Source organism: Phascolarctos cinereus, unplaced genomic scaffold (assembly GCF_003287225.1).
Source record: "Phascolarctos cinereus isolate Bilbo 61053 unplaced genomic scaffold, phaCin_HiC Scaffold_5;HRSCAF=322, whole genome shotgun sequence".
NCBI lineage: Eukaryota > Metazoa > Chordata > Mammalia > Diprotodontia > Phascolarctidae > Phascolarctos > Phascolarctos cinereus.
Window position 1 is genome coordinate 226,833,250 of NW_027555958.1, and position 24,925 is coordinate 226,858,174.

General features: G+C 39.1%; 1 protein-coding gene across 2 annotated transcripts in view; it reads right to left on the reverse strand.

Annotated features, from left to right (window-relative positions):
- RUNX2 (RUNX family transcription factor 2) overlaps positions 1–24,925 on the reverse strand; it is a 173,617-nt gene that overhangs the window by 5,401 nt on the left and 143,291 nt on the right. The window lies entirely within an intron of this gene.

Consider the following 24,925-nt stretch of genomic DNA (forward strand, 5'->3'; position numbering starts at 1 on the left):
GAAGAGTTCATGAAGAAGAAAAATAACAACAAATGAGATGGTATATGTAAAGTCCTTTGCAAATTTTAAAGCATTGTAAAAAATGTCAGCTCTTATTATGGTTGTTATTGTTTTTGTATGGGGACCTCAGGCAAATAACTTGTCTTTAGGCCTCAGTTTCCTCATCTGTAAAATGAGAGGGCTAAATTTAAATACTGCTATGGTTTCTTTTAACTCTCATATGCTGTGATTCTAGGGAATGTATAAACCAACAGTGGTGTCTAAGAGATCCTTCTCAGAACTTCCACCAAGAAATTCCCTCAATAAATTGGATAGATCAACTTGGAGGTTGAAGAGCTGAGGGCCTTTGATCTCAGAAATGAAACTCTGATTAAAGCATCGTATAAATGTCAGCTATTATTATGATTGTTATTGTTTTTGTATGGGGACCTCAGGCAAATAACTTCTCTTTAGGCCTCAGATTTCTCACCTGTAAAATGAGGGAGATGAATTTAATTACTGCTATGGTTCCTTCTAACTCTCATATTCTGTGATTCTAGGGAATGTATACCCAATGGGGATGTCAGGGATCCTTCTCAGAACTTCCACCAAGAAATTCCCATAATAAATTGGATAGATTAACGTGGAGGGTGAAGAGCTGAGTGCCTTTGATTTCACCGAATTTCAGGCCTCTGGTCTGTGAGAGGGGGCCTGACTCGTGCCAGCTGTAACAATGGCTTTTGTGCTGTAATAGGTGGCATACGAAGAAGCAAAGTGCCCAACTTATACCTCATCTAAGAGACAAGTCAAATCCCATCCTGCAGAAATGGCTTCACTTCATGTTAACTGGGGATCTGGATTAAGTTTGTGCCCATAACCTGGAGGCAGAAGTTTCTCTCGAAAATTTAATGTCCTCTGACTTCTAAATCTATGACTCGATAGGCAATACTGGTACCTAACAGAAGAAATCAAAGTTTTAGGCCATTTCATTAAGAAATTAACCTTCTGGATTGGCTGAACATTGCACTAAAAATCCCTAATAATAATAATCTTTAAAAATGCATGCTGATTCTTACTTGTACAGTTAACTCCAGTCCTCCAAATTTAAAAGAACTGAAATAAGTCCTCTTAAGTTACAAGTGCTTTAACTAAAGGGTCAATTGCTTCCAATGAGCCCCGTCTCATCCTGCTCTATTGTTTTTAGGAACCTGGAAAAATCTTTATTAATTTTTAAAGGCATTGACAAATAAGAATGTACCCCTCACTGACTTTTTTTTTTCAAATTTCACTCTCCTTCTAGGATACCCTGAGAATTTCGTATTATGGGGATCAAGATGCTTATAGAGTATGGCTTTAGGGTCAAGTATGGGCACAGAGGTGAAGTAGTGGATAAAGTGCTACGCCTGAAGTCACCAGGCCTCAGACATTTACTAGCTATGTGACCCTGGGCAAATCACTTAACCCTGTTTGCCTCAATTACTCATCTGTAAAATGAACTGGAGAATAAAATGGCAAACCACTTCAGTATCTTTGTGACACCAAATTGGGGGGGGGAGGTCACAAAGAGTTGGACACAGCTGAACAACAACAAAAGCTCATTGAAGGCAGGTACTATTTGGTACCTAGCTCAAAGCTTTTCACATAGCAGATGCTTAATAAACATTTGTTAGATTGGATTGAATTTGTTTAAAGAGGATTGGGTTATATGGCGGTACCATGTTCTATAACCTGAATCTGGACTTGTGAAAATAACCATCAAAAACTGTACCTGCTAACCTGCCTTTCTCTCACATTAAGCAAATCACATAGGCTAGTAGAGCCAGTTAATTAATTAATTAACTCAGCAGTCTGCCCCTCCCTATTGAGTGTCACGGGTAGAAGTCAAAAGCATCAGAGCTCCAAAGTTCAAAGAGAGGAGGGCAGAATCGGCCACAGTGAGAGAAATGCCCACACTTTCCCACCCTCACTACCCACTCTAAGCAAAACTATAGGCCCACAGGCCAAGGGGAAAAAATGGCAGGCAGCTTCTGCAACCAGAAGCAAATACCTTCAGGATGACAAACCAGTTCTGGCTCAGCTAAATCCCCTGAGCTGACTCCAGATTCCCTCACTCTGCTCATCCTACCTGCGCCCCTTCCTTTGACACACTGCACCATGAAAAAGGGAGGTTAAAAGCTGGAGGGAAAGTAGTGAATGTTCCTGGGGTGACTTGCTCAAGATGTTCAATTGACACCCAGAGGCAGACATGGGAGTGTAGGGGAGATGAAGAGGATTTTGTTCATGCTTCCCCACCTACCCCCCACCCTTCTACCCCCAAGCTTATGTATAAGGTTGCACAACTCAGGCAATGAATGTAACCCACAGTTGCTGTTAAGCCAAAACATTTTTGTCTCAAAGTATGTAGGTGAACTGAACTTGTAGCTGGCTCAGCCTAGAGTTTTAGGCAGACTCCTTCTGCATATATCAAGTTCAAATGCTTAGAGCGTGTAAGAGAAGCCTGAATAGCATTAGCAATTTAAAAGAGAAATGAAGTCACATTCATAATGTCAATGTCTTCCCCACTGGGCCACAGAGTTCACACAAGACAGACTGTTTAAAGCAGAGAATACTCCTCTTGTGTGTTTGTATTTAAAATACTGTAGTAATAATTAAAATTCCATGTGGTTTCATTTATTTTGATGCAGAAGCCTCATTAAAGCTCCATTCTTGGCATTTTGCCAGTAAGTTCTAAGATGGTTTTGAATTCACATTTTTCCCCTTTCTTTTCCTCCCCCCCCTTTTTTACCTGTTACCATTTTGCTGATGTTTTTTACAACCCATCACATGCCAGGGTCATTGTGCCTTTTGGTTTATGGATGCCAGCTAATGCCAGTTGACATTCATTTTTCAATTAATGAGCTCTGGTTGTGGTTTATGGAAAACAATGCAACAAATTTCCGCCAGGTTTACGGCACTTTGGCCAATCACTTCCAGTTACTACAGACTGTAATGTCCCGAGGTTAACTCCTTCTGGGCACAGCAACTTGATGTGGACTTTAAAAGGATTATGGGATAATTTTATAACTTACAAACAATGCAATTTGCTGGAATTTGCTTAGTCATTTTAACTTATTGGTACATTACCAAAGAAATGTTTCCTAAACTTTTGCATATGTCTTCTGTGCGAGGAAGTTTTAACAGCTTTCCAAAGTGCAACCTGAGATCATTTAAAATAATCTGTTGCAGGGGAAAAATCCAACCCTTGAGGTGCACAGTATGCTTTTAAAAAAATGCAAAGGCTTTCTGAGCCTTTCGTTTATGTATGATAATTACCACAGAAGCAGATACTTTAATTACATTTTCCTTTATTGAATACGTCTGTCTCTGTACTTCCAATCACTGTGTTTTTCATCTGAACTCCCAGGCTTTAGCCCCCTTCTTGGGCTACTTGGCCACTGTATCTTGATTCATTCAGTCATCCTTCCTGTCCCTAACCATTTAGAGCTGTTGTTTTGGGTTTTTTTAAGCCATCAGGTGCTAAAATTCAAATTGCCATCACATCAGCTAAAGTGAAATAAGAATATTTTCCACTCATTTAACAAAAGCCCCTAAGAAGATGGCCCTGGGGGTCCTGGTGAGTGCCATGTTACCAATCCCCCTTTCTGGCTTCCTAAACCAGGGTTCAGGTAAGCTTGGGGAGTATGGTCAAGAACTTCAACAGAGGCAGACTTAGAACTCGTTAGGTTTTAAGTGTGCTACTTATCTACCAAGTCATAATTCATAACAATAATTAATAGTAACTTATTTTTATGTAGCACTTTGAGAGGCTCCTTTGGTGTAATGGATAGAAGGCTAGCCTCTGGAGTCAGAAAGACCTGGCTTCACATCCTACTTCTGATGTATGCTGACTGAATAACTACAGCTGCTAGAGCCTTCCCCTTTTAGACTGCCTTTCCTTCTGCTGTCTTATATAAACCTACTTATTTATTTGTCTCCCCCATTAAAAAGTACCTTCCTTAACATCACTAATGTGAAAATATGTTTAATAGGAATGTATAGGTATAGCCTATATCAGATTGTACGCCATCTTGGGGAGGGAGGGGGAGAAAAATTTTAAACTCAAAAGCTTATGGAAGTGATTGTTGATAATTCAAAAGAAATTAATTTTTTTTAAAAAGTACCTTTCTTTAGAGCAGGATTGTTTTTTGCCTTTCTTGCATCCCCAATGCTTAGAGCAGTGCTGGGCACACAGTTGGAGTATGCTTATAATACTGACTTCAAAACTTCTTGATGCCATAGACAATTTTTTTTTGGGGGGGGCGGCTAGGCATCGGGGTTAAGTGACTTGCCCAGGGTCACACAGCTAGAAAGTGTCAAGTGTCTGAGGCAGGATTTGAACTCAGGTCCTCCTGACCCTAGAGACTGTGCTCTATTCACTTCACTACCTAGTTGCCCCACCCAAGCAATTTCCTAAGACTTTGAAGATGAGCTGCCTATTTGTATCAATTGAGAGAGATTCCTCACTCAGAGCATGATCATCCAACCTGAAGAAATCAGTGTTCAATGAACACTGCAGTATTAAGCACTGAGCTAGGCTCCAGATAAAAATAAAAACTAGTCCCTTCTCTCAAGGTGCTTGCATTACACCTGGAGACTTGACTACCCTAGTGAAGTTTAAAGTTTGCTTTGGTCACAATAACACTATGAAGTAGGGAGTGCCAGTATTGTATAGGTTCCCTGGGGACACCTTCAAAGTAGCAAGAGCATCCCATACAAGTGGATTCTTCTGTCATTGTTTTCCTTCAAAGGCTTTCTTTAGAACAGAACCAGCAAGGCCTTTCTGGACAATGGGAGTAGTTCAGGTGTTTCAGGGGGTACCATTGGAGAGGTATCATCTCATTTCAAAGGCTAGTTGGCAATATTATAAAGCCAGTTGATGTCAGTTACAAAGGACATTTGGCCAGGATACAAAGGATAGCTGATGTCAGTTAAAAAGGAGAGTTGGTAGGGTTTTGTTCAAATGGGATTTTATTTGTTCTATTCTCTTCCTGAATGTGTATCCTTTTTTAAAAAATCTGTTTGTTACCTTATGAAGCTATTACTTACCTAAATGCAATTCACTGACTTGAGCTTTTCCAGTGCCTAATAAATGCCCCACTCATAAGTTGAACCCCTTTGGGAGCTCATGAAATTCTCTTAAGCCACATCCTATACTAACTCTGCTCTGCCTGGGCTAGTCGAATTGCTCAGGACAGTGAGTAAATGAGAGCTAGGTTGAGGGTCTGACATTTCCTAAAGGTAGCTGACTTCACAAAAGCCTATTATTCCTAAGTTATCATAGGCCCCAGCAAATAGATGCCTGTCCAAGTGCTCCTCAGTCTTAGTGCTTTACTCTGAGAATATCCTCTAATTTATCCTACATATTTCTTTTTTTGTATATAGTTGTTTCAATGCTGTGTCTTCCATTAGATTGTGAGCAAAGACCGTCTTGTTTTTTCTATCTGAACATCCCCAATGCTAGGCACAACGTAAAGGCTTAAAGGTTTTTTTTCCATTCTATTCCAATCCATCAGAAGCAGCAGGTAGATGGTAGTACATCAGGAGACAGAGAGTAAAGAAAATTCAAGAGAAGTGATGGAGACTCTCCAAACTCCAACACTATTTGCTATCTATGCCAACTACTTTGCATTTGCCAGGTTTTTTTTTAATTACAGATATGTCCTGTCTACCTAAGTAGATTATAAACTCCTTGAGGGATAAGACTATGTTTTATACTTTTTTGCCTCTTCCACAGTGACCTGAAACAGAGTTAGCCACATTGGAGGTTCCCAATAAAAAAAGAATTGTTGAGTGTAAAAAGGAAAGGAGAGTTCTAGGATGAAAATACTGGAAGTTTCCAATGAGCAGCAGCACACAGCCTTCTTGGCATTTAAATTTGGGGCTGTCAGCTTAGTGCCTGTGTCACCCACTTGACCACCAACACCCTACTATTCTCCCCTCCTCACTCCCAGCCAATGGGAGATATAGATAGATAGATAGATAGATAGATAGATAGATAGATAGATAGATAGATAGATAGATAGATAGATAGACAGATATAGATAGATATAGATATAGATATAGATATAGATATAGATATAGATATAGATATAGATATAGATATAGATATAGATATAGATATAGATATAGATATATGTAAGTATGTATGCATATATACTCTTTTTTTTTAACTGAGGAGGTAGGTAGAGGAAAAAAGGAAAACAACTTCTCCTTCCCTGATAAGTTATAGAAATTGCTATGTCCTTTATCTCCATAAGGTACTAACTTCAAAGCTTCACTGGAACCTTTTAAATGGCAGGAGTTAATGGATGAATTAAACTCAAAGGAAGCCTGAACACTTTATATTAACTTCTTCATGGCACTTATAGGGGCAGCATGCTGCATTGGAGAGAGAGAGAACCATGTCTTGAAGTCAGAAAGACCAGGGTTCAAATTCTGCCTCTGACTCATCCTGACTGTGTGACTATGGGCAAGTCACTTAACCTCTTAGTGATTTAGGCACCTCTCTATCAGTTGCAGAAAAGGTACCCACTTGTATTAGTGGAGGGTATTTCCTTATCCAAGAATTCCCTATACCAGTTGAAATCACAGGCCCTGTCCCTAAACTCCTCAAAGCATTGACACTATTTCAGCATCAACTACAATGAGACATACCTAGGACTTTTTTGCCTGATGAAAAAGTGTAGGTCCTTTGCACCTCCTTAACAGTATTGTAGATTTTGAAACATTTGTTAATACATTTTGTTTGAATACAACACACAACTCCCAACAAATATCCAAATTCCTCTGCAAAGTTTAGCATCCCCTTCCCCCAAATAATTGACCTATTGCTAACAGAAAAGAAGGCATGCCCTTTAACTTTGACAATGTGATATTGATATTCACCATGGTTTTTAGCTAGGGATTTGTTGCCTCTCAGTGTTGACTTCATTATTTCTACAAGAATTTGGTTTTCTTTTCTCCCTCTTACACACCAATCTCTCCTCACTGCTTTTCACAGAACCATCACAGAGTTTTTGAAAGTTAGAAGGAATCTTAGATATTATCTGGTCCAATCCTCTTATGTTATAGGTGAGGCCCAGAAAGAGGAAGTACTTGCCCAAGGTCATGTAGCTAATGACTAAAAGAGCTAGAAAACATATATTTTGACCACCAGTTCTGTCCTCATATTGACTCCGGCTTCTATGGCATTGGGATGAAGTAAATACTAGAATCATATGTTGAAACATTCCCGGTAAAGGTTATTGAACAGCACCCACAGGGTTCTGTCCTGTTGGTTACTTCAGAGGCCCAGTTTGTAAAAGTACATTATGAATAGATAGAAATATTCTTCCACTCATATGTTGTGAGGAGAGTCCTTGGTGAAACTTACCATTCTAATAAATATGACATCATTATTATTCAATCTTCTGACAACTTAAAACCAAGGCATGCCCCCCTCCACCAGTCTGGAGTGAAAGCCCAATTTCACAAGTCCAAGTAAGATAACAAATACTTCAATCAAGCAAGAAGAACTGAACAAAGTACTTTTGGCACATTCAGAATCCCTTCATTAACTGGCTATGTTCCACCAGTCCAACCAAAGGTGCCATTGCCGGACACCAGGAGTCCTTCACTCAAGTGTGGGTAGTCTCGATACCATCCATCATGTATATAATGTGGAAATTCATCATGGACATTTTGCTCACATATGTTCCCTTTGTCTAGCAAAGAAAGGAGAACATTACAAGCAAGCCTAACAGACATGAACCAAGTTTGTAAGATGAGAACGAGCATGGTATATATTGGTCTTTTCACTCATTTTTCCTACTCTTCCCCGCTATCACTAAAAAAGACTCGATAAGGTAAACTAATCAACAAGCATTTATTAAGCACCCACTAGATGCCAGGCCCTGTGCTAGGGACTAGGGATACGAGTACAAAGGGCGAGATGATTCTTGCCCACAAGCAGCTTACTTGAATTGGGTCTCCCTCTCTTCTACCATCCTATTATTTTCTCTTTTGATCATACTTTACCATCACTGGTCTTATCAAGGATGTTACAGTCTTTTATGATATAGTTAATTCTAAAATTATCGCATAGCACACATCTGGAGAAAGGTAGGGAATAATATTAATAATCACAATAACTGACATTTATTTGGCACTTTAAAGTTTGCAAAGCACTTGACACACATTACGTCATTTCAGGCTCACAACAACCCAGTGAGGTCAGTATCTCACAGTTATTTCCATTTCATAACGAAAACCTTCCCTGATTCCCCTAGCTACCAGTTTACTCCCTATCCAAACTGCCTTGTATTTAGTGTGTATATATTCAGAATATACTTATATTTACATATGTTGTCTTCCCCAATAGAATATAATCTCCTTGAGGGCAGAGACTTTGTATTCCCAATCAAGTCAACAAGCATTTATTAAGCAACTACTGTGTGCCAGGCACGGTGCTACATGTTGATGATATAAAGAAATAAGGGAAAAAACCCCAGTCCTTGCTCTCAAGAAGCTAACACTTTAATGGAGGAAATTACATGCAAACAACTATATACAAACAATCAGAGAGACAGAAGAAAATGAAAATAATCTTAGAGGTAAAGTACTAAGATTAAGGAGTAGAGGGAAAGACTTTTTAGAAAATGAGACTTTAGCATTTAGCCTGGCTCCTGGCACAGAACTGGTACTTAATAAATCTTTGTTCATTGATCCGTTGATAAGAAAATTGAAGCTCAAAGAGGTTAAATGATTTGCCCAAGGTCACACAGCTATTAAGTGTCAAAGTTTGGCTATACTGAGCTACACCTGAAGTTGTCCTCAACAAAAAGAGGGACCACCAAAAGGAGAGTTTGAACCAATTACTAAAGCAAACAAAAGTAATGAAAAGTTGGATTAGCAGACCCTGCATTTTTTTAAAAGAGAAAAAAAAATCTGCCTCAACTATCCAGTATAAATATTTGTTTCCAGTGCCGTCATGAATTGTACTTTTCCACTGCTTACTCGCAAATTCTGAAAGACCATCTGATCCTACAGTTAAGAAAGTATGTTAGACTTGGGGAACGGAAAAAAAAAACCTTGGCAATTTTCAGTAACTTCAACCTTTCCTTAAACCCACCCAAACTTTCTCTGAGGATCCTGTTGGAATAATATATTTCCTTTTTGAGGAGAGAAAGGGAGGGATTGGGTCGGTTGGGTAAGAGGGGTGTAGAGAAAGAAAGGGAGGGGGTGGTAGAAGAGAAAAGCGAATAACCCTCTCTGGTCCTTGATTAAGAACTTTTAAAAAGCTGGGAAGGGTCGATAGTCTTTGAAACCAGATCTACTGTAGGACGGAAGCCAGCACCCAGGACACCGTGTCTTTCAGGAGAGGCCACACACGGTGCCACTGTAGTCATATGACTGCTCTGTCACATCCTGAAGTCATTTCCAGTCCATGCACAAGTTTGTCCTCCCGTTTAGAGAGGATCGGATATATTGGGAACGCACATATGGAAGCACTTTCAGGGAATCAGTTTCCATGAAATTCATAATGAGCCAAGTGGCTTCAGATGTGGTTGCGTTCCTCAGATTAGCCAAACGAAAGAAAAAAAAAAGGAAAAAAAAAGAAAGGGAAAAAAGAAAGGAAAAGAAAAAGAAAGAAAAAAGGGGGGAAAAGAGACAAATCCACCCTTTCAGACCTTATTTATGTTTCAGAAAAATTAAAAACCACTAATGACTTATAGCTACCAAAACATAGAACAAGGGAGAGAGACAGAGAGAGACAGAGACAGAGACAGAGACAGAGAGACAGAGAGAGAAGTAAAGGGAGAAAGAGAAAAGAGGTAAATGAGAGTCTTTCCTGTGCTAAAAATAGCAGCTTTAATATCAGTAATCTTATCATAAATCAGGAGGAGGCCTTCCTGTCATAGCATCTGCCTACAGTGGCATAATTAACTCTTTCTGAAGTCCTAGTAGAAAGAAAAAAAAATGAGGGGAGGCAAAAAGTAGAACAGGGGAAATGGAAGATAGAGAACTGACTCTTACTTGATAACATGTATGGTCCATTAAGATTGTTTTCAAAATTGCGACTTAATGATAAATTGTTGCTAGAGTAAATCTCTCAAGGAGGGCTGACTTCAGACAGGACAGCCTGAGATTTTCCTGTGGCCTTCCCCGGTTGTACGTGGGGACTATGTTAAATGCTAAAATTTATGAGCTGGTTGAGATGCTATAGATGGCACACCAAAACTTGGCTGATAAGAAGGTGTGTGTGGACATGGTTAAAAGATGAGACCTAACCTTAACAGCATGTGCAAAACTATCTTGACTCATAGGGGCATGGAGATGATGGAGATGGGGGAGGGGAAAGGAAAATATGATTGGTCATTACTTAGAAAGGAAGTGTGGCATAAAGGATAAAGAACTGGCCTCAGAGTCCCATCTCTGACACATGTTGTGTCACCTTGGACAACTCACGTAACCTCTTGATGTTCCTGGCAACTCTCTATGACTGTAAGTGTCAGAACAGTTGCTGATCGGCATGAGTACATAGGGTTTCCTCACTGGGTGTTCTTTATACCAGTAAAATCACAGGGCAGGACCAAAACAAGAATTGCTTAATCAACAGAACTCTGAATCATAGGACCATAGAACCGTAAGTCTGGAAGAGCCCTGAGACTTACTTAGTCCAACCTTCTTAATTTAATGGTGAAGATACTGAGGTCCAAGGAAGTGACTTGCCCAAAGTCACACAGATTTCTAATCACTTAATGTTTATAGCCTATTTAATCCTGCTAGAGGAAAGAGTAGCTAATGAAAACAACCAGAGATAATATCTCATGCCCAGCTGATGCATAAGAATTTCTAATTCACTTTCAGATGCATCTCATTTAATTTTTGCAACAACATGAGGTAGATTAATGGGATGTTATTCTTCCCACTTTATAGATCATATCATTATAGAGTTAGTGCTGGAAAGGAAACTGAAGTACCCAGAATTTAAGAGATTTGGCCAAGGTCAAATAACTTAGCACAGCAGGGACTAGAATTCAAGTTTTCTGATTCCTAATCAGAATTTTCCATCATAACATAATGTGGTTTAGCAGGCTGTACTGTGATCTTGAGCATTCAGTTGTGGAGTTTTGATTCTGGCTTTGCCATTAATTTTCTGACTCATCAAGAGTAAGATTCTGTTCCTCAACCTGTCTCACCTTTTGAGTAATATGTATTAATCCCATGGGATAATTCTAAGGAGATAATTAAATCACTTTGCTAATAGGAAATGCTTCAGCAGGTTTCTATTGACTCCATTTGAACTAGTAAAGCCAAAGAATGGGCAGCTAGCTGGCAAAGCAGATAGAATACCAAGCATGGAGTCAGGAATTCCTGAATTCAAATCCAGCCTCCGATAATTACTACTTGTGTGACCTCTAGGCAAATCACTTAACCTTGTTTGCCTCAGTTTCTTCATCTATTAAATGAGCTGGAGAAGGAAATGACAAACCACTCCAATATCTTTGCCAAGAAAACCCCAAATGGGGCCACAAAGAATCAGACATGACTGAAAGCACTGGATAAAGAAGCTAATGAAGAAATAGGAAGAGAATTAGAACCTGGTAATTTTTAGACATCCTCTGCATCTATATGAAATCTAGCTCTTCTATGGGAGAAAACTAATGTATACCGTGGCCTACAAAGAGTCAAGACTTTTTTATTCCAGATGTCTTGTCAAGGTGGGAAGGGGAAATTTAATGTAACAAATAATGATAAAAATTCAGCACTGCCTCAAATTACATTAAAAAATTTTTGCAGTTAACAAGTATTTTTTTTCCTCCCTCTTCTTTCCTCCCTCAACAAAGGGGAAAGAAAAATAAAATCCTCATAACAAATATGCATTTTTGTTTTGTTATTGTTCAGTTGTTTCAGTTGCGTCTGACTCTTTGTGACCCTGTTTGGGGTTTTCTTGGCAAAGATACTGGAGTAGTTTGCCATTTTCACCTCTAACTCATTTTACAAATGAGGAAACTGAGGCAAATAGGGTTAAGTGACTTGCACAGAGTCACAGAACTAGTAAGTATGGTCATACCACTAGATGAGTCTGCCTGACTCTAGGCCCAGCACTGTATCCACTGTATCACCTAGTTACTTTCCAAAAAAAAAAAGTTACTGTTCTGGCTGGTTTATGTGGGAATCATAATACTTATTCTCTGTTTGGGAATAATTTAATTATAGTCAAATACCCTGGTGTAGAATAGGGCAGATTCAATTAGGTAAGCCTATAAAAAAGAAGTCCCAGACCTACCCCACTGATAGGTGGGCCCTATCCCACCAAGCTGAATGACAAAGGGATGGGTACCTCTGTGTAGTCAAGGAACTCCAGGGCTATCCTGGACCCACAGCAAAGCTACCCAGATTGCCTAAAGGCCTTCTAAATTCCAAGGAGACTTTAGGGGCAAACAATCTTATTCAGACTCCCCAAAGTCATTCCAATAGAATTGGCTTGATCCAATTAATTCAATTTAATCCAATTAATCCAAATTAATCTAGAATGTAAAACAAAAAGTTGAGCTAGAACTGAATCTGCTTCAATGTCAAGACCATTTCTTTTTCTCTATCTTCTTTCCCTTTATAGCCAGGTACATCCACTCTAGCTACTTGTCTCAAGGCCCTGCACTTGGCTCCTCTCCCAGCAAATAAATATAGAGGAGGCTCTCTGGCTGAGCAGAAAGTTATTTCACTATTAAGATTTTTTTGCTGCTGGTGCATAATGGTACCTTAGCCTCACTCCTGGCTTTAATTCCAACACCCCATTTTATTTTCTAGTTCCCGTGAATGTCTATGGCCTTGACTTCCAGTCTAGTCTTTTACAAAGTGTTATGCCTCACCTTCTGCTATCTACTGCTGACCAGCTTCCCCAAGGAAAAAAAAGGATGGGGAGAGGAATCCCACTTCTCATGCTTACTACATGTGTGTTCTTGGGCAAATCTCTTAACCCCATTGGGCCTCAGTTCTTTCATCTATAAAATGAGTCAGGCTGTCTCTGAGACCCTCTTTTACCTCTTGATTTATGATTTCATCCTTCAGATTTCTATCTACAGTGTGGTGCAGTGGAAATAATGTTGGACATGGAGTCAGAAATCTTGGATTCAGATTTCTCTAACACAAATTAGCAGTTTGACCATGCCCAAGTAAGCTTCATTTTCTTGATCTGTAAAGCAGGAATAATATGATAGCTATACTATCTTCTTTACAGGGTTGTAGTGAGGAAACTTCTGTAAATCTTAAAGAACTATAGAAATCTATTTTTATTGTAGGTCTGTCTGTGCAGTACCTTATATAGGGCATGTACACACACACACACACACATTTATTGCACCTAAGATCTCAACTAACTTGCCTTTACAGTCTTATTTTTCACTATTCCCCTGTGTATACCTATATTCCAACCAAATTATACTATTCATTATTTTCCAAACATGCACTCTTATGCCTCTCTGCCTTTGTCCTTCACGGATCTTTCTGTGTAGAATGCTTTCCACTCTATCTCTGTTCAACAAAATCCTATCTCTCTTTAAAGGCCCAACTCAAATACCACTTTTCCTGTAAAGCCTTCTTTGATATTCTTCCCCTCAGCTAGAAGAAATTTCTCCCCCCCTTTGAACTTGCAAAGCATTTTGTATTTTGCTTATGGCATTTCTCTCACACTACCTTGTATTACAATTATTTTTCAAGTCCTTTTTTTTTTTCCTGAGGCAATTGAGGTTAAGTGACTTGCCCAGGGTCACACGGCTAGTAAGTGTCTGAAGTCACATTTGAACTCAGGTCCTCCTGTCTGCAGGGCTGGTGCTCTATCCACCGAGCCACCTAGATGCCCTTATAGTTATTTTTAAAATAAAATTAAATGTCTACAAAATTCTTTGCAAATATTAAAGTACTCTATAAATGTCAGTTATTACTTTTGTGTATATACTTCATTTCCCTTACTAGATTTTAAATTACTTGAGAACAAAGCCTATATTATTTATTTTTTCCCTTCAGTACTTAGTACAATACATGCTATGTATAAATGATTACTGAATCAGTGAATAAATATGATGCCTAATTTGATCTGCTGCCCCAGAGTTCCTCTAACTCTTTTTTGTTTGACTTATTTCAGCCTTGAACTTCTGGTAGTTGTATTAACCCTGAGTCTAAAAGTCTCCTCCCCATAGTCAGTTCCATGGAGGGTGACCAGGGTGCCAAAACTGAGAAAATGCCATGTCTTTGCAGTAGGGCAGAGACTTGTATGTCACAACTATGAAATGGTATCTAAGGGGTCTCCCCAAACCCCAGCAGAAAAATGAATTGCCCTGTGCACTAAAATTGCTAGTTATGGCTCTGCTGTGACAACTAGCCTCTCAGTAAATCTTGGGTCTTGGGCATTGGTTCAGTCCCAAGTTATCCTCCCAGACTTCCTTCGACTCTCCTCATCCCAGTTTTATGTCTTGCTTCCAGTACCTAATGCTATCACCATTCTTATCACTGACAATAACCATAACTTAAGATATGAACAATAATGTCTTTGCATTTTTAACCTTTCAAAGGACTTAAAAATGTTTCATGTAGCTTCACAATCATGTAAGGACACTGAAGCATGGAAAAGTTAAATAACCTGCTCTAAGACACAAAGTTAATTAGGGGCAGATCTGGGACTAGAATTCAAGGTTCTGGAAATTGAACACCATGCTCTTTCTGCTAGACTTGACATCAGCTTCTTTTCTCTAGACTGATAGAGAAAATGATCATATTTCCTAGAAGATAAGGGATATTCCAACAAGAAAAATAAGAGATGGCCTAGGTAAACTTTCAAGCACTAAGTTAATATTTTTTAAAAGATACAATAAATCAGGAACCTGGTCCTATTTACCACTGGAAAGCTTCCCAGCTTTCTAGTTTCTTGCTTGTTGCCATTTGTTTGGTTTTCTTTTTTTTTCTTCTTTATACTTTAAACTTGCTAGGAAAAATACTAGAAATGAAGTTTGCGCTCATTTGTAAAAAGTTTTCTCTTCCTTTGTTGCTAGGATTTAAGCCCAAAATGTTATAAAGTCCTTTAAAAATATTTAAACTTGCTAGGAAAATACTAGAAATGAAGTTTGCATTCATTTGTGAAAAGTTTTCTTTTTCTTTGTTGCTAGGATTTAGCCTAAAATCATGTTAGAAAGTCTTAATGCAGCCCTGAGACAATGTTCTTTATGTAACTTCCGTCTCCAAACGCAGAGTGGTGATTCGTTCCTCTGACAATCTGAGAGTTTTTTCCACTCATGCTCAGCACGGAGAATTAACTCAAAACTTCTGCATGCAAAAAAAAATAGTCTCTTTTTGGGGTTTGATTTGGCTTCATTTTCAAAGAGTTGTTTGTATATTTTAGAATATGTAGAATTTCCCTTTGATTGAAACCTCTCTTTTAACAATGGACAAGAGATGATTTCTCTTCTGAGTGGTTTAAACAAAAACAAACTCTTGGAGCCTTGTTCTCGAAGTGGTTTTTTTTTTTTTGAGAGAAATCAAACCCTACAGATTGTTAAGCATTTGGCAAAAACCTTCAAACAGCCAAACCCAAATAGTGAAATTCTCCTTGTTACAACAGATAAACAAATGGTCCAGTACGGAGTAAAAAGGAAAAAACCACCCCCCTCAACATACACACACATTCCGCCATCCTTTCTCACTCCCCCCTACCCCCATCGCCACTCACCCTTTCTACTAAAGGGCTTAATCTTTAATGTTTATTTCTAGTGCTAAAGTAGCGTACTCGCCACAAATGGACATTTTCAACATCTGTTTGTGGTTGCTTCCAAGGCCCTTGTATTTCTCTGGGACATGAAGCCCTCTGTCTCCAGAGCATAAACAGACACACCTAATTGTGTATTAAGGTGTCTGAAAACAGCTACTTGTTTTGGAGACCAAGAAAAAAAAAAGACGGAAGGAAGAAAGAAAGAAAGAAAGAAAACATGAAAGAGACCACAGTGCTGAAGTCTGCTCTTGGCAAAAAAGGAAACATGGTCTGCTAGTGTATTTTATGAACGTGGTACCAGTACCTTAAACTAGGCTATGGGACAAGATACACAGTGGTAGCTCTTCAAATAGTGGAAAAAAAGATTCTGCCTGCCAACATAACAAAAACTAAGCAAATGGTTTTTTTCCTCAATTTTTTCTGATGAACTTCGAATGATAAAATCATAGATTCTTGGAATAGAAAGAGATCTTGGTAGCCATTGAATCCAAACCACATGTGAATAAGCATTTACCCTACAATATCTCCAACAAGTGAACATCGTTTTTGCTCAAAGACCTCCAGTAAGAATCGATTAGATTGTAAGCTCCTTGAGGGCAGGGACCTCTTTTTGCCTTTTTTTTTTATTCCCTGAGCTTAACACAGAGCCTGGCACTCAATTTTATTGACTGTTCATTAATTAACTCCTGGGGCAGTCTACTCAACTTTTTTTTGTTAAGCAATCTGAGTTAAGTAAGGGTCACACAAGCTAGTAAGTGTCAAGTGTCTGGATTTGAACTCAGGTCTTCCTGACTCCAAGGCCAGAGCTCTATCTACTACACCACCTAGCTGCCCCTCTATTCCATTTTTAGATAGCTTGAAACATCAGGAAGTTTCTCCTTATTGTTGTTTCAGTCATGCCTGACTCTTTGTGAACTCACTGGGGGGTTTCTTAGCAAAGATACTAGAGTAGTTTGTCATTTCGTTCTCCAACTCATTTTACAGATGAGAAAACTAAGGCAAACAGAGTTAAATGACTTGCCCAGGGTCACACAGCTAGTAAGTGTCTGAGGCCCGATTTGAAGTCACGAGGATGAATCTTCCTGACTCAAAGACCAGTGCACTATCCACTGAACCATCTAAGCTGCCCCAATTTTTCTTTACATAAGGGTAAATCTCTCTCTCTCTCAGAAATTTCCAGCACATTGGGTCATAGGGATCTTTGGAACCAAGCAGAACAACCCTCATCTCTTTTCCAAAAAAACCATCTTCAATCACTTGGAGACAGGTGCCATTGCCCTCCTAAATCTTCTCTTCTTCACACTACATATGACTTTGAAACACGAGAACCAAAATACTCTCATTTCATCAAGAGGGTTTTCAGCAGTCCATAGCAAAATCTATTCATTCTTTTTATGAACAATTATTTTTTGGGTCAAAGGAAGAAAAGAGGGTCAAGAAGAATGAGGAAGAAGAAGAAAACTGCTTAAGGGTTCTTCTTTCCCAAATATATAATATCCAACAACAGGAAGAGTGCTGGAACTGGAGTCCAGAGACACCTGGGTTTGAATTTTGCTTTTAACATTTGCCATTTGGGTCAACAAGAGCAAGTCATTTAAGCTCTCAGCCTCAATTTCCCTTGATGTGCTTATACCACATTGTGAAAAATGAAGAGATAATGTATAGACAGCACTTTGTACACCTGAAGATACTATATAAATACCAGCTATTATTATGTAAGAGCACTGGATTAAAATTTTCTAAGGGGAGGAGTCTTCTAGGATGTCATGATATAGTAGAAAGAGCATTGGAATGGAATTCAGGTGAATTGGACTTTACATCTAGCTCTGTTACTATTAGCTGTATAAACCAGAGCAGGTTGCTTCTGATCTTTCATGTAAAATGGTCCTATCTGTAAAATGAAAAGCAACTGCCTAATTTTGAAGTCTCTTCTAGTTTTAACAGTATGTGATTCTATTACGTATCTGACAATCTAGAACAGTCCAAAACATCTTCAAATGGTGGAATAGCTGGACTCCTTCCTGAAAAGTAATTCACTTCTTCATTGTATAGAAGCCAGAGCCAATATCCCTACTATGCTCTGGTTTGCTACAACATTTTGGAGACATCAATTGTTTTACCATGTCACACCTGTAAGTGGGATAATGGTGGAGGAAATGACCACGGGCTGTTCTTAAAAGAAGACAATTTGAAAAGTATGGAAATAACCTACTACTCTTTCCCCTAAAACAGCAGAAGCAAAAACTGATGTCGGCTAGAGAAAAATATAAACATTATTCAGTAGAACATTAGCAAGAACTTTTGTCAATACATTTTCCCAAATTTAAAAAAAAAAAACAGCTTGGAGAGTATAGCTAAGATTAACTTTTGAATGTCATCATTCCATTCAACAAACACTTATTAATTACCTACAGTGTGTAAAACATTGATAAGGGGCCCTGGGACAGATCCAAAATTCAGATGAGATATGATTTCTGCCCTTCCTACCCCAAGGAGTTTACAAGATAGTCAGGAGATGTGACACATACACAAATAATTATAATACAAAATTTTAACCTATTAAGTGCACAAGGAAAACCAAAGGGTTACATGAGGTCTGAGGAGGAATAAAGCAAGGTTTCCTTGAGAATGTGCTATTTGAGTTGGGCTTTAAAGGAACAGTGAGAATTCACCAGGGGATGGGAGGGATTTAAGGGTTGATTTGCTAAGAAAACATTTTAAGCGTAGAGAACAACTTGGGTAAAATAATGGAGATGGGAAAGTAGGGCGTATATGTAAAATGGAAAGTAGTTCAAAGGGTGAATAATAATACTTGGAGGGGAAGTATTAAGAAGATAAGACTGGGAAAGCAAGGTAGCCCTGCACCAAAGAGGTCCTCTAATACCAGACAAAGAAGTCTAAACTTTACTTGGCAGGAAATAAGGTTTTGAGCAAAGAAATAACATGATCAGATCTATGCATAAAAATTTAATCTGGCCATGAATGGAAGGATGGATTGAAGAGAGAGAAGGTTGAGCTATGAAAGTCTGTTAAGGCTATCATAGTTAGCCTAGGCAGGTGGTAATAAGAGCCTATACAAGGCTAGTGGCAGTGGAATAGAGAAGAAGGAAATGGATGCAACAGATATTGTTAGGATTGAATCAGCAAAACTTGGTAACAGACTATACGTGAGAAGTGAGGGAGAGGGAAGACTCAAACATAACCCCAATGTCCTGGACACAGAAGATTAGGTGAGCTGAAGCTTCTGACAAGATGGAGTCAGAAAGAAGAGCAGGTATGGGGGGAAATGGGATAATCTTCTTTTGGACATAATGAGTTTGTGGCTCACAGAACTGGACATCCAAGTGGCAGCATCCTGTCAGTAAATGGAAAAGAGATCCTAGGGCTCAGAAAGATGGATCAGGGCTAATAGGCAGTAGTTGATGTCATAGAAGTAAATAAGACTGTCAAGGAGAAGAATAGAAAGAGAAAAGAGTAGAGGACCCAGGACAGAATCTTGGGAAAATTCAACTTTAAGGGGCTGGGAAGAGGATTATGAACCAACAAGTCAATTACAAGTCAATAATATTTAGAAGAATGGTCAGAAAGGTAGGAGGACAACCAGAACCAGCAGAATATCTGTATTATAGCCTTCTATAGAAGCATTCCTAGCTGTTCTAGAACAAGATATTTCAGGATGATAATTCAGCCCCAGCAGCATCTGGGGCTTCTTCATCTACAATAATAAACATAGCTACACATAACTAGGTGACACAGTGGATACAGCACTGGGCCTGGAGTCAGGAAGACCTGAGTTCAAATCCAGCCTCAGACACTTCCTAGCTGTGTGAACCTGGGCAAGTCACTTGACCCTGTTTGCCTCAGTTTCCTCAAATGTAAAATGAACTGGAGAAGGAAATGCCAAACCACTCCAGTATCTTTGTCAAGAAAACTTCATATGGGGTCACAAAGAGTTGTGCAGGACTGAAACAGCTGAACAACAACAACAACAAAGGCAAGTTATATAACCATTGTCTGCCTCAGTTTCTTCAGTTTTAAAATGAGGATAATAATAGCACCTACTTCTCCAGGTTATTGTGAGGATCAAATGAGATAATATTGTAATGTACTTTAGCACAGTGTTTGGCAAATAGCAGGCATGCAAATAAATGCTTGTGCATTTTTTGCCCATGTGAAAAAGAATGGACCACATACAATTTGAGGCAGAATGCTAAAGAAGAAAGGTCACTTGACTTGGTCTCAGAAGCACTAGATTTCAGCACTGGCTTTTCTCCTTACTACCTGTATACACTTGGACAAGTCAGTCTTCCTGGACTTTAGTTTTCTCATCTGTGAAGTTAGGGATTTGGAGAGAAGATTCTTTCTTGTTCTGACTCCAAAGTTGAGAGATTTCCATTTTTCTTTTAAAGCTGAGGGGTGCTGGCTTTCCTCTGTCCTCTCTTACTATGTATGCAGTTGACTAACTTTTGTTTGTCCTGTTTTGCATGATTAGACTTGGATAAAATCTTGATCTTTTGGGTTTAGGCCCTCAGATGAAGTCTGAATCAATCAATCAACACCAGTTATTAAGGGCCTACTATGTATGCACTTGAGATGCAAAGACAAAAACTGTTCTCACCCTTAATGATAACAACAGCTGGCACGTATATAGTGCTTTAGGATTTCATCAAGCACTTTACAAATGTTGTCTCATTCTATCTTCACAACACTCCTGGAAGAAAAGTGCTATCATTATCCCCCATTTTATAGATGAGGAAACTGAGGCAAACAATCTCCCCCAGTGTTACACTGCTGGTGTCTAAGGATGAAACTAAACTCAGGTTTTCTTGACTTCAGGCTTAGCACTTTACCCACTATACCACCCAGCTGCCTGGCTCAGGGGACCTGAACCTTTGCAAAGGTTTGTTGAATTGTAAACTATCTGTTAAAACTTCTCTGGTTGCATGTTGTTATTTTAATGGCTTTCTCAATGCTGGGGCAAGAAGAGGGAGGGGGAAACTACCTCACTGATCTCATGACTTACAAGTTTTCACCTCTCAGCTTTTGTATCCTTTACCACAGGCTTATCTACTGGATTTATTGGCTGTAATCTTTCCATTGGCTACTGCAATTTGTGTTTAGGCACTCACATTTTGTTCTTCTTCTATCTGTGACCCTTAAGTAATTCTTACCACCACCACCCCAACAAAACCACTGGTGAGTCTATATTTCTTATCTCAGATGACTAGTGTCCCTCCCCACCCCACCTGCCATGTATAATACATTGCCGTTCCCATTCCAGATTCATGGGATTATAGAAATCATGGGATTTCTTTCAACTAGATCTAGCCACATTCAGAGAGGAATATAGCATCCAGAGTTGGATAGGACCTTATGGATGCTCTGGGCCAACTTCCTAATTTCACAGATTAGGACACCCTGAGGCCTGATGGCATAAATGATTTTCCCAATGTTATACATGTAGTTGACAACAGACTCAAGAGAATTGAGAGAGACATGAGTTTGAATCCCAGCTATGAGGCTTTCTTGCTGTTTGACCCTTGACATGTTATTTAAGTTTTCTAAGTCTTACTTTACTCATCTTGAAAATGGGGATAATAATAGTTCCAATACCTACTTCATCAAGTGGTTGCATAAAACTCAAAGTATTTTATAAAATGTGGGCTATTAGTATATGGTAGAGCCAAAATTTGAACACGAGTCCAGCATCCTTTCCCCTCTACTATGCTGCTTCTCATTCAGTCAACAATTCTTTTTTTTCCTCTCTAATTAACAAGTTTTGTAGTTTCCATCTGTACCCCACAATTTGGCTTCTCTTGCTTCAGATGTGTTCACTGTTGCCCATAGCAACAGATTCTCCTCAAGCATAGGTGTGACCACTTGATAACTGTATATTAGTAGCATGAGGTACCAGTCTATAAAGGAGGGAATGCCTTACTACAAATATTTCTTAAGAGCTTCAAGTTAGGAACCTGTGCTAGGTTCTGGGGAAAGGGCAAAGGTTAGATAAAATGTTTGGATATTCAGTAGGGGTCAACAGATACTGAGCTGTCAAAAGAATAGAGCATGAGGGCTAGAACCTTAGAGTTCTTAGATATTAGAGCCCTTGAAACGATTTTGAACCTCCCCATTCTGTGAAATATTGAGACACTGGATCATTATTTTATTTTACTTTTTGTCTTTTGTGTTCTAAAAAGCTGAATGAGTCCATGTTACTGTGGAAGACACTTAACCTCTCTAGACCAGTTTCCTCTTTTCTAAAAGGAGAGGTCAGAACAGGTAATATCTAAAGCCTCTTCCAGCTCTGACATTAATCATTCAAAAGCACAAGAGTGTATTAGATGGCTGTAGAGATGTGTTCACTAGACCCTAATTTTGTTGTTTTCCACCTCTAAAAACAAACCCCTCAAACATTTGGTTACTCTGATTTCAGCGGTTTTCCATTTTGCACACTTCTGCACTTTGGGGTTCTGGTCCAAATGAAAGATCTAAGGACCAAAGTTGCAGGAGAGTGGCCGTCTTCATGTTACTTTTGGCCCAGCTTAGAAAAACGAAGCAAAGAAAATCAGACTGTGTTTCCGGAAGATTCAGAGGCCAATCTGACTGACCCCCAAAACTGAGGATCACATCTAAAACTCTTGGAAGCCATTCCTGACTTTTAAACATCTTTGGGGGAGAGGAGAATAAGAGATGGGGCTGCCTCCTTACGACTGTTATTTCAATATTTCCACAATATTTAAGGCTTTTTCCACAGTCCTGGATTACTCCCACTATCTGCCTCCTCTGATCCTACTCACATGCTGCTGAGAGGAGTTAAAGGAAACCACACAACTTTGCTGACTGAATCCGCTACGAGTTTATGTTATCTAATCTCAACTTGGCTTCAGCTATATCAAGGCAATTCTTTTACTGGCTCACAACTAATGCCAACCCTACTTCTCCATAATAGCTGTTCCAAACCTCTGCTCTCCACAAGCTTCCCACAGCAACCCTCCCTTCTACCCTCTTCAGTGAGGTCCTCACTTCTAATTGTACCCAAGAAATCAAGGCCATTCACCAATAGTGCCTTCTTCTCCCCTCCAGCTGTTAGTGTACTACCTCCCCAAACTATCTTCTTTCATATATGTGTGTGTATACTTATATATGTATATCATAACCACATTCCCATGTATATGTGTACACATATACTCTTAGAGATGTACATGTTATCTCCCTCCTCCTTGAGTGCTGTAGTGTTTTACTTTTATCTTTGTATCTCCAGAGCTTAGCACTGCTCCAGGTACATGGTACATGCTTAATAAATGCCTATCGATTGATTGAGGTTGAAAGTATATGATTGGGGGCAGCAAGGAGGCACAGTGCATAGAGCACTGGACCTGGAGTCAAGAGGACCTGAGTTCAAATCCAGCCTCGGAAACTTACTAGCTGTGTGATCTTGGGCAAGTCATTTAACACTGATTGCCTCCAAAAACAAAACAAAACAAAAACCAGACCAAAGTGTATGATTAGGAAGTGAAGGGGATATTCATCAATTGGATAATGGATGAACACCTTGTGACATATGATTGTGATGAAATACTATTGTGCTACAAGAAGTGATGGGGGGTGGTCAGAAAAACACGGTAAGACCTATACGAACTGATGCAAAGGAAAATGAGAAGAACTGGGAGATCATTATGCACAGTAACAGCAATGTTGTAAAGATGGTCAACTGGGAAGGACTTGACTATTCTGATCAATATAGTGATCCAAGACAGTTCCAAAGGACTCATGATGAAAAAATGCTACCCACCTCCAGAGAGAGAACTAATGAACTCTGAGTGCAAACTGATGTATAATTTTCTCACTTTCTTTATTTTTCTTGCTTTTTTTGGAAATGTGGCTAATACGGAAATATGCTTTGCATGATATCAAATGTATAATTGCTATCACATTGCTTGCCTTTTCAATGGGTATGGAAGGGGGTGGGAGGGAGGGAGAGAATTTAGAACTCAAAATTCAAAAAGAATGTTAAAAATAAATAATAAATTGAAATGTGGTTTTTTTTTGAAGTATGTGATTAGAATATTTAAAGTTTTCCATCTCTGTCTATTCAAATTCTGTCCAGTCTCAGATATGTTCTAGGTTATAGCTTTCCATTCAAAAGCCCTTCTGGGGGTAAATTCTAAGAGTCCCTGAGCCATGCTCTGGTTGTCTTAATAATTTAATTTTTCCAAAGTGTAGGACCCAGACTTGATTTCAGGATTCCTCTCCAAAAATGTCCTCACTCTACAAGCTATTCCATTCAACCTCCAAAATGTTGCTTTCTTAAAGTTTTCCTATGCTTCTTGTCCTAGCGCACTGATGATCATGGGCATGACCAGCTGGGCTATTAATATTAAATGACAGTGATTTGATTTCACAGGACACACTTCCATATCAACGGATTTGTGATCTCATCAATGTTGGTCCTCCCTTGATGGTAAATACTGCAACCCATCTCTGCCCCGTTTTACCATCAATCCTAGAGAGTGGAAGGGAGGGGGTACTTTATTTTTTCTAATTCTTTTGATATTGTGTGGCTACTAATAAAGAAAACCAGCAATCCTCACACATAAATGTCTCGCCTGTTTCAGGCACATATCTCTACTTTAGAATCATAGGCTAGAGCTGGAAGGGACCTCAGAGATCATACAGCCAACACCCTCCTCTGATGGATGGTGTAACTGAGGCCCAGAGATATCAAATGATCTGCACAAGATCCCTCGGATAGTAAGTGGCAAAGCTGAGATTTTGCCTCAGGCTCCATGACACCAAGTTCAGTAGTTTTTTTCACTTTACCATGTTTCTCTTGCTCCATTCTTAGGTGGTAATATGCTGCTGCCACATCCACCACCTTCCTCCCCATTGCTATCACATATAACAATAATTCGTATTTATATAGTGCTTTAAGGTTGACAAAGTATTTTCTTCAACACAACCCTATGATGTAAGTGATCCAAGTATCATTATTTCCATTTAACAAACAAGACTCAGGGATGTTGGACAATTTGCCCAAGGTTCTTGTTCCACTTAAACCAACTGTCTCTAAAGTGAAAGGGATTAGATGTGTGACAGGCAGAAGTTGGAAGTCCAAAAAGGATATGGAAAACCAGAATCCATAATTCAAGAAGGTGAATTTGAATT